The sequence below is a fragment of the Carassius carassius genome, chromosome 3 (genome assembly GCF_963082965.1).
Source record: "Carassius carassius chromosome 3, fCarCar2.1, whole genome shotgun sequence".
Classification (NCBI taxonomy): domain Eukaryota; kingdom Metazoa; phylum Chordata; class Actinopteri; order Cypriniformes; family Cyprinidae; genus Carassius; species Carassius carassius.
Genome location: NC_081757.1, coordinates 38,925,259 through 38,934,824, shown reverse-complemented (window position 1 = coordinate 38,934,824; position 9,566 = coordinate 38,925,259). Strand labels below are relative to the sequence as shown.

At 41.0% G+C, this 9,566-nt stretch overlaps 1 non-coding gene across 1 annotated transcript; it reads right to left on the bottom strand.

Moving 5' to 3' along the window:
- Positions 1 to 9,024: 9,024 nt before the first annotated feature.
- On the bottom strand, positions 9,025 to 9,239 carry LOC132128806 (small nucleolar RNA U3). The gene has a single exon (XR_009428378.1). It is a non-coding gene; the product is annotated as a small nucleolar RNA U3 (small nucleolar RNA).
- Positions 9,240 to 9,566: the final 327 nt, after the last annotated feature.

The following is a 9,566-nucleotide window of genomic DNA, read 5'->3' as shown; positions in this document are numbered from 1 at the left end:
TTGATGAATAAAAGGTTAAAAAGAACTGCATTTATTCCAAAAAAAAAAAAAAAATTCTAATAATATATATTCTAATATATTTTCTTTACTATCACTTTTTATCAATTTAACACATCCTTGCTGAATAAAAGTATTGATTTTATTTTAAAAAAGAAAGAAAAAAAAATGTACTGACCCCAAATTACCAGTAGTGTATATTGTTATTGTTATTACAAAATATTTATATTTTAAAAACATAGCTTCTTCTTTTTTTTTTTTTTTTTACTTTTTATTCATCAAAGTATCCTAAAAAAGTATCACATGTTCTGAAAAAATATTAAGCAGCAGAACTGTTTCCAACTTTGATAATGAATCATCATATTAGAATGATTTCTAAAGGATCATGTGATAATGATCCTAAAAATTCAGCTTTGCATCACAGAAATAAATGATAATTTAAAGTATAATAAATTTAAAAACAATTATTTTAAATTGTAATAATATATCACAATATTACATTTTTTCTGTATTTTTGATCAAATAAATGCAGGCTTGATGAGCAGAAGAAACTTCTTTCAAAAACATTAAAAACATTATATATATATATATATATATATATATATATATATATATATATATATATATATTAAAGAAGCACAATCAGACAAATACAATAGAGATAAAAATGTAACTCATTTTTCAGATACTGTAGGTTTTACTTAACATGTATACATTTATTTAACGTCTTTTGTTGGTTAAAATTAATAATTAGGTATTTAATTTGGAATGCTGTCCTTAGACGGAAGGCATGCATGAAATACTGACACACGTTCAGTTTTCACACACCTGTTCACGTTCACTTAACCCATAACCTACTGTATTTACGAGAGATAGGTCTATAGTCCAGTCTCATCTAGTTAACGAAAACGTTGCAGAAATGGCGTCATAATTTCGTCATCAGATATTATTTTTAGCTCATCAACGTCTTGTCTTAGTCGCATAAAAAATGTTCTTTAATGAATATTTTTCGTAGTTGTCTTCGTTAACGAAATTAACACTGCTAGCGTACCGTGCATTGATTGACTGTCTGGGTCTGCAACTAACTAAACACCGTCACATTTCATGCAGATACAGGGGTTGGTCGGTCAATATGGATGTTTTATTTTTGGTCAGTGGTGATATTTAACTTTTATTGCCAAAAAGAAAGGTCAACAAAGCTTTGCAACATGTTAAAGTCAAACTTTGCTGAAAACATTTATGAATCTTTTGTGGGCATATAAACAACAAATATTGGTAACAAATAAAGTTGGGAAACATTTCAGCAAAATTATATTACGTTGCTTCATGCATGTCTTGTGCTTCTTTCAAAGTGACATTTGCAATGCGCGATGTTAAAAGTATGTTAGACTTTCTCTGAAACAGATGGACAGGTGTGGGTAAGTTATATTACACTGGTAGTTGTATGTACTGTGTGGTGAGTAAGAGAATGTTTAGTGAGTGGTGCTAAAAGCTTTGTGCATTATCATGTTTACACATAAGTACCATCCATACCAAACCTAACTAACATTTGCTGAAACATCTATGCAGCTTCAGCTTGCTTCTACAAGCCTTTTATTAACCATTGTGATTTGTGTTTCACAGGACTCTTGACCAAGTACTCCACATTGAAAGGGCCATCCTGTACAAGGGAGTTAACAAGCAAGTTTACCATGTAAAATCTATGTATTATTTTACAACATCGTTCAAAGTGTTTTGAGGTCATTGCATAACATTGTGCAAGGAATCACATCAAAATTAGGCTTTATTAATCAGTAATCTGACCCAGATTACCATACACAACCATAATTAGTTTAAAAAGGTGTAAAAGTTTTTGCTTTTTTTACTGCTCATTTCAGGTGAAAACGAAGAATCACATTTTACAGTGAGCCTCTCTTGCAATTCCAGGCACATAGAGGCAGCACTCTTAAATGTTCAGACGTGCGTGAGGCTACAAAGTTTGGTCTGCACACTCACGGTCCACGTGGACCCATTTTGCACAGTGTGTGGAAGATGAAGCGGCAAATAGGCAACTGAAGCATACTTCACCTTTACACAGCAGACTCTTAGCAAAGAGATGCAGCAAGGATATGGTTAAAATCTCTTTGACCCAAGTAATCAGAGTGTAATAATCAAGCTTGGCATCAGTGCTTAAGAATCTAGGTTGCAGCCAGAGAGTCTGAAGTATCAGTTGTCTAGGGAATAACTGCAATCACACTCTTGCTATACCACCACTGTGTCCTTGAGCAAAGCTTGCTTACCCCAAGGTGCCTCTCCTTGCAGTTGTATTTTGAAGGAAAGTTATAGTGAAAATTCTAAAATTTTAAATTATAGTGGTTTATGATGCAGAGTCATGTTTATGATTCCATTTTCAAAGAAGCTGGTCATCAAAAACATTCTTGCGCAGAATGAGCACATAAGTCGGAAATAAGGGACCAAGACACACTTGGAGGTGGGAAGAGTTTGCCAAGGAGGGTGTCAGAGCCAGAAAAGATAACTCACATAGAATCCATTACAGGTGAAAAACTACAGAGCCATACAGATTAGTTCAGCTTGAGTTGTTCTAAACCTCAGTACGAATATAATCGGCGGGAAACAGGGAACATCTCACGTTTCCTCTGGAGAAACAGTGCTGATCGATTAGCTTCTGAGGACATATCTAACTCCCCACAGAGAGATCCTTCATCTTCAAGAGGAATAAACCAGCAGTGCGTTCACTATCAACAAGGATGAATAGGGAAAGTGTAGGCTGCTCTCATAAGTATTACAGTGCTGCATTGTCACAGAGATGACTGTGATAATTAACCAACTTTGAATTAGTGCTTCCCCAGAGCAACATTATTCATTACAATATAATGACTGCTTAACAAAGCTCATTTACACATTACCATCTAACAGCACTGTTAGCTTTGTGACAAAGTGTGAGCAGTGGCTTTGGAAACACCTGCTGGCTGGTAAACTGGCTTGAGTGTGTACCACTGTTTCATTATCACCCTGTCAACTTTTTGTTGAATGGTTATGATTTCTAGCTTGTTATGCATAAATTACAGAGCATGGAGAGAATAGCGTATGCTGCATCCATGCCTAGCACATGAGAGAGAACTTGACTGGATTGTGGTAACAGGACCCAACTGTGATTTTAAATTATTGCTATTTATTGTTTTATCACACTAAATGTGCCTACCTGCTCAACTGGGAGCTTAAACAATTAAGTCAGAAGAGTTTTTGCATTCCAAACCTGTTCTGTTTCAGCTATTCTTCTGACTGCTCATGATAACACACCTTAGGGAATAATAGCCTAAAGCAATAACAATTTATTTCAAAACATTTAAAAGGACACTTCTATTTCCTGCCTTGCTTTGTTCTTGGAAAACTGGCAGGTTGTGCTGGATTCGTATTTTGCTGCCGTTCCCATAGAGTGGATTTGACAAATGGCTTCATTATGCTCCTGCTGTTTTGGAAGGGTATGATAGCACAGTACAAATCAGCTTGTTTGTCCTTATAACAGACCTGAAAACCTGGGTCAGAGAGAACAATCTCAGGTGAACTGAGATGCTTGGTTTCACTAGCTGACAGATTGACACAGTAGCTCTGTTCTAATACCTGAGCTGCCTACCTACACAGTATTTTAAGGTATTCTAGCTTCAAATGTAAGGTTGTTGCAACCTTATGTTGCTTTCCTCATTTGGTTGAAATGTAAGGCAGAATCACATCTATCCTGTTTTAGAATGCATAATTGCATGTGGGCTAATTACTATAGGCCTATTTATTTAATTCAGTACAGAATATTTTAAATAAAATGTATCAAATTACAAGTGCATTTCGTTACCCAATAATTGTGTGACGAGTGGGGCGGGGCCGAGGGATGTGGGAACACGAGTGAGGCCGGTGGAGTGATTGGGAATCCGCTACACCTGCGACCCACCACCGGTCTTGAGTCCCACAGAGGAGATGGAAGGATATAAAACTGGAGCGACGACAGTGAAGGACGAGAGAGGACCAGGCCTGGGCTTTTAGTTGTGTTTTGGTTTTTATTTGCGCGCACCAGTCGTCCGTGAGGGGCTGGTGCGCTGTTTTGTGTTTATTTTGAATTATTAAAATGTCCTTTGATTGTCCGCCGGTTCCCGCCCCCTTCTTCCCGATGATTAGCAAGGGTTAATGCATTACAGTGGTGCTGAAACCCGGGAGAAGGAGGGACGCGCTGCTGAAGATCCCTCGCCGCTATGGTGAATCCGCGGTGCCACAGAGCAGGCGAGGAGGATGCCGCCATGGACGCTCGAGGCGGTGGACTGGAGCGAGTTACCGGGGACGGGCGAGCTCGCTGCCGACCGCCCACGATATGGAGGGACGGCTGCCGTCCGTGAGGGAGTGGAGGAGTCGGCGCCATTCGCCAGGGGGCCGGAGCCTGCTGCCTCCGTGAAGGAATCCGGAGGAGCAGGGAACGGGGGACTCCTGCCGGCTGCCCAAAACCGGAGGAGCCGTCGCCGTCCACCGGGCGGCGGAGGAGTGTCGTGCCGTCCGCCGAGGGCCGTCCAGTGCCACCGCCAGGCACCGCGGAGGAGATCACCCAGCCGGTGGTGGGTCGCAGGTGTAGCGGATTTCCCAATCACTCCACCGGCCTCACTCGTGTTCCCACATCCCTCGGCCCCGCCCCACTCGTCACAAATTGTCTATTAGAGTATCGTGGCATTAGTTTAGCAACATGCTAATGTCAAACTCTAGTAGAATCATTACTGATTTTTGTTCTTTTTTGGGGGGGCTTCCCAACCCAGGCTCATTGGGAAAAAATACATCTGATGACATTTATGCAAAATTATATTACGTTGTTTCTTGCATGCTTTGCTGCACAGATGAGTGTGAATGTTGCAACATTTTATTACATTGGTTGTATGTGTAACAGAGGCCAGCGGGTAGTGCTGTGCAGGTAAACCTCCCTCCCCGATCTCAAGAGATGCACTAGCGACAGACGCTAATGGCTGTAGCCATTTAGCCTCCTTGTTAGTGCGTCCGCCTCCCATGCCGGAAACCCGGGTTCGAGCCCCACTCGGAGTGAGTGCAAGGATCGTCAGAGAGGACCCGGGAAAGAGGGGTTATATTGGTGCCGTGACCCGGATGGGAGTGAGGTTTAGGGGGGTGAGTGTAACGGAGGCCAGCGGGTAGTCTGAGCGTCAGAGAGGACTCGGGAGAGAGGGGTTACATATGTATCACAGTAGTTTGTAAATGAATGGTTAATGTTGCATTTAAAAATAACTTACCACCAACATTAAACCCTACCATAAACCTAACGGATAATGCTGGGATGAAATAAGATGGCATTTGCTGATGCAGTCATGCACTTTTATTTAGCTTCTACAAGTATTTGAGCACTTATATTAAGTGTCATGACTTGTGTTTCATGAGACTCATACCCTGTGCATCACATGTGCAGTGCTGCACCATAAAGTGCATTTCATACAGTGCTGTATGAAAAAAAGTCTTCATGGTCTACCTCAGTCTTGGCAAGGTATTGAGGTAAACAGGTGGTTATGTCTGAAGTAATTGGACAAAAATTAAAATATTGAATCGATGCGTTAGAACTTGCAGTGTAAATGAAGACTAACAAAACTGCTAATGTCTATTATGTCAATAATATTAATATATTTCGTTGATCTTTATCATTGTTTACTTGACTGATTATTTAAAGATTCTGCAGCAATGTTTACATAATAAAGAGCAGCTTGAAGACTACATGCCATTGTTAAAACGTAATTCATTTTTAAAATTTAGCTAATTTTCATATTAATATTTAATAATTGAATACAGTGTTCACAGAATAAAATTCATGACAACCCCATACTAGATTTACCATTAGAAATAGATAAGGAACTAAAATCCCTCACTACTTGTAGATAATGCGCTTTGATATTTGGATTGGTAAATGTTTGCACTGTGGTCCAGCTCTTCTAAAGTCAATATTATTAATTTAACTGTGAGGTCGGTACACAAATCACTTTTATGATAAGAACACCCATGAATAAAGATGAGGAAAACCACTCACTGGGACGCCCTCTGTTCTGGATTCCCTTGTTGGATGTGATGTCAGGTGGGGCCACTGAAGACTACTTGAAGGAACGCAGAGCACAGCTACTATTGATTATAATGTAATTTAAAAGTCTGATGGCATATCAGAAGAGAGTTGTCCTTTATTTACTGTGTTCGAGCTGCAGAATAAGCCTCCCTACGTTCCTCTGCTCTCTATAAATAGACTGCTCATAATTAATCATAGACCTCTGGGTGACTGGACTGAAAGTGACCTTTATGCTTCAGCTTCACAGGGACAAAATGTTACTTTTGCATATAAGGTTTGGCAAGTCAGTCAATGCAAGTTTAGTTAATGGGCCTCATTCACTAATAATGGGGTACAAGTTGTGTGCTCATGTGTTGTGGCGGGAGGAGCAAACGACAGACAGAGTAGGGGTGGCGTCAGACCTCAGAGAGGTTTTTATCGACAGAAAATAACAAAAACAGGGAATAAAGTGTCCAAAGAGGAAGAGTGTTCAAAATAAACTGTGAATCTGGTGTCCTCATCGTGCTGCAGGGTTCGTGTTGGTGGGGCAGTGTCCAGGTAAGGGGCTGAGTCTGGTGGCCAGACTCAGGTTCCCCTCTTCGGTCCGGGGTGTGAGGGACGGTGTCTTCTTCCAGTGGCTGCATCCTTCTCGCTGGCCCCGGCAATTGAAGGGACTAGACGGCTCGGCATCCTGGCCCGATCGCCATGTAACATGTGTGGTTCTCATCTGGGCTGCGGGTCCAGCAGCTCACATCTCTGGCAGCACAGGAGTCCCTCCACACACCCTTCCTGGACCCACGAGGACACCAGCATGCATGCATGGGGGAAGAGACCAGTCTCCCGAGGACAGGTGTGCCCCATCACATGCCGCCAGCCTTGGCTCTTTCAGCGCCCCTCCTCTCTTACGCACCCACTTCTATCGAGAGCCTGGTGAAGGGCGGTGAGTAAGGGATGGGGTGACAATAATAATTATGGGGGAGGCAACCGACTCAGAATTTAATTCTATAAAGATGCACAAAAGACATCGTTCGCCATTCAATTATATTCACAAATACGCAAACATGTAGTGTAAGTGCATGCAACATGCAAATCAGGGAACACCTTCTCCCTTCTCACCTTCTCTAATGCATTTTTTTTTAAATCTGAAAATCTGTAAGTACACTTCCTAATTGTTGCTGCCATGTGTTTTGAGTTTCAGCTCCGTCAAGTTAATTCTTTATCGTCTAATTTTTTATACACCATCATTTTCATTTTATTTTGATTTCTCGTGTCTGCTTTTAGCTTATAGGCTGTTAGCATCGCCAGCGTGGTTCCCGCTAACCTCATGAACATTGCTAATACTCTATTCACACACTTTACCATTGTTTTTTCTCACTGTTACTTGCTTTTCTGGTGGATGTGTGTCTACATTTGAGTGCAGGTGAGGACACGTTCGAGGTGCATTCAGTGCAGTTCGAGCTGGAGGGCGTGAAGAAGCAGATTCATGACCTGGTGCAGAAGCAGGCCCAGCTGAGGGAGCAGAGAGCCGCGCTGATGCTCTGAGTGCATCTGTAGCGAAGGATGCGAGCTAGGCCACGGGCGATGACTTCTCCCCCTCCGCTGCCTCTTGTCTTCAAGATCTCAACTTGGAACCGCTTCGCTCCCCTCCACGAGACAGAATGCGATGCTGGGATCATTGGAGACTCCATAGTCCGGCACGTCCATGCTACGTTTGCCGAAGTTAACATGCACACTCACTGATACTTGCTATCCTGAAGAGCGACGAGAGCATCGAAACGGTCGTGCTTCATGCCAGGGTTAACAACATCAAGCTGCGGCTGATGGAGATACTGAAGAAGACTTCAGGAAACTGAATGAGATGGTGCACAGCACATCGTCCGTGACATCATGTCAGAACCGCTTCCTACGTAACGATGAGGACACAAAAGGTTCAGTAGACTTTTTGCTTTAAATGAATGGTTATTATCATGGTGTAAAGAACAGAAACTGCTTTTTGTTAATAATTGGAATCTTTTCTGGAAGCGTCCTAGGCTTTTCCGCGCTGATAGTTTATTTAGTAAAAAATATATATATCATATTTGCAATTGTGGCTTAGCTACAGTCTTGGGCATCGTAAACCTATTGTTATCAGATAGTGTGCCTATGGTTGCTAGGGAACCAGTGGCCTCTTCTGTCCATTTTTAGTTGACTTTCGGGAGAAGAGTCCATAGACCCTTTGGTTAGATGAGGAGGCATTAAATTAATGTAATTGTTATTAATTGCATTAATTAAAATTAATTAATTAAGCATTGTTAAACGAAAGAAATAGTTGTGTGTCTGATTGGTCCAAATGCTACAGATGTAACAAGTACATTGTGTGTTATTGGAAGTGTTCCCAGTTCTGGTTTACCTATTTACTGCAGCCTAAAAATCATTTAACGGATTTGAGTGACAGAAATGTGTAAGTCAGCTAAGCAATCTTAAAGAGATGGTCCTTTGATCTAGATTTAAAATGAGAGAGTGTGTCTGCCTCCTGAACAGTGTTAGGTAGATAATTCCAGAGTTTGGGCGCTTCCGCAGTTGATTTTGTTATTCTAGGTATTATCAAAAAGCCAGAGTTTTGAGAGTGCAGTGGACGTGGAGGACTATAATACAATAAGAGTTTGCTCATGTACTGAGGTGCTAAACCGATTAGGGCTTTATAAGTAATTAGTAGGATTTTAAAATCTATACAATGTTTTAAAGGGAGCCAGTGTTGTGTTGACAGAACCGGACTGATATGGTCATAAATCCTAGTTCTAGTGAGAACTCTTGCTGTTGCATTTTGGACCAGCTGGACTTTGTTCATTAAGCATGTAGAACAACCACCCAATAAAGCATAACAATAATCACCTTCTCAAAAAATGTAAATCGGATTTATTCAGCATGCTCTCTGCAGAAAATACACCACTCTTAAAAACACTCCAAAATCATATCATATCAACACCACTCAGATCATACTCCTTTCTTCAACATTGCCCAAAGCAATATGAATGCTCATCAATGACAGAACATGTGATCAAAATCACAGTTCCATCCTCAATTCGCTCTCAGAAAGGAGCATTACAGCTCATCATCGTGGGTTGGGAGCAGAGGTGGAAAGAGTACAAAAATATTCTACTTGAGTAAAAGTACCATTACATTAATGAAATTTTACTTAAGTACAAGTAAAAGTACCAGTCTAAAAATCTACTCAAGTAAAAGTAAAAAGTAGCTCATTTAAAATTTACTCAGAGTAAAAATTACTTAGTTACATTTTAACAGTGGGAGGGAGTCAAAAATGGGACAGACCAAGGGTGTCAAACTCAGTTCCTGGAGAGCCACAGTCCTGCACAGTTTAGATTTAACCCTAATTAAACACACCTGATCCAGCTAATCTAATCATTTAGGTTTATTTGAAAACTACATGATATGTGTGCTGGAGCAGGGTTAGAACTAAACTCTGCAGGGCTACGGCCCTCCAGGAACTGAGTTTGACACCCCTGGG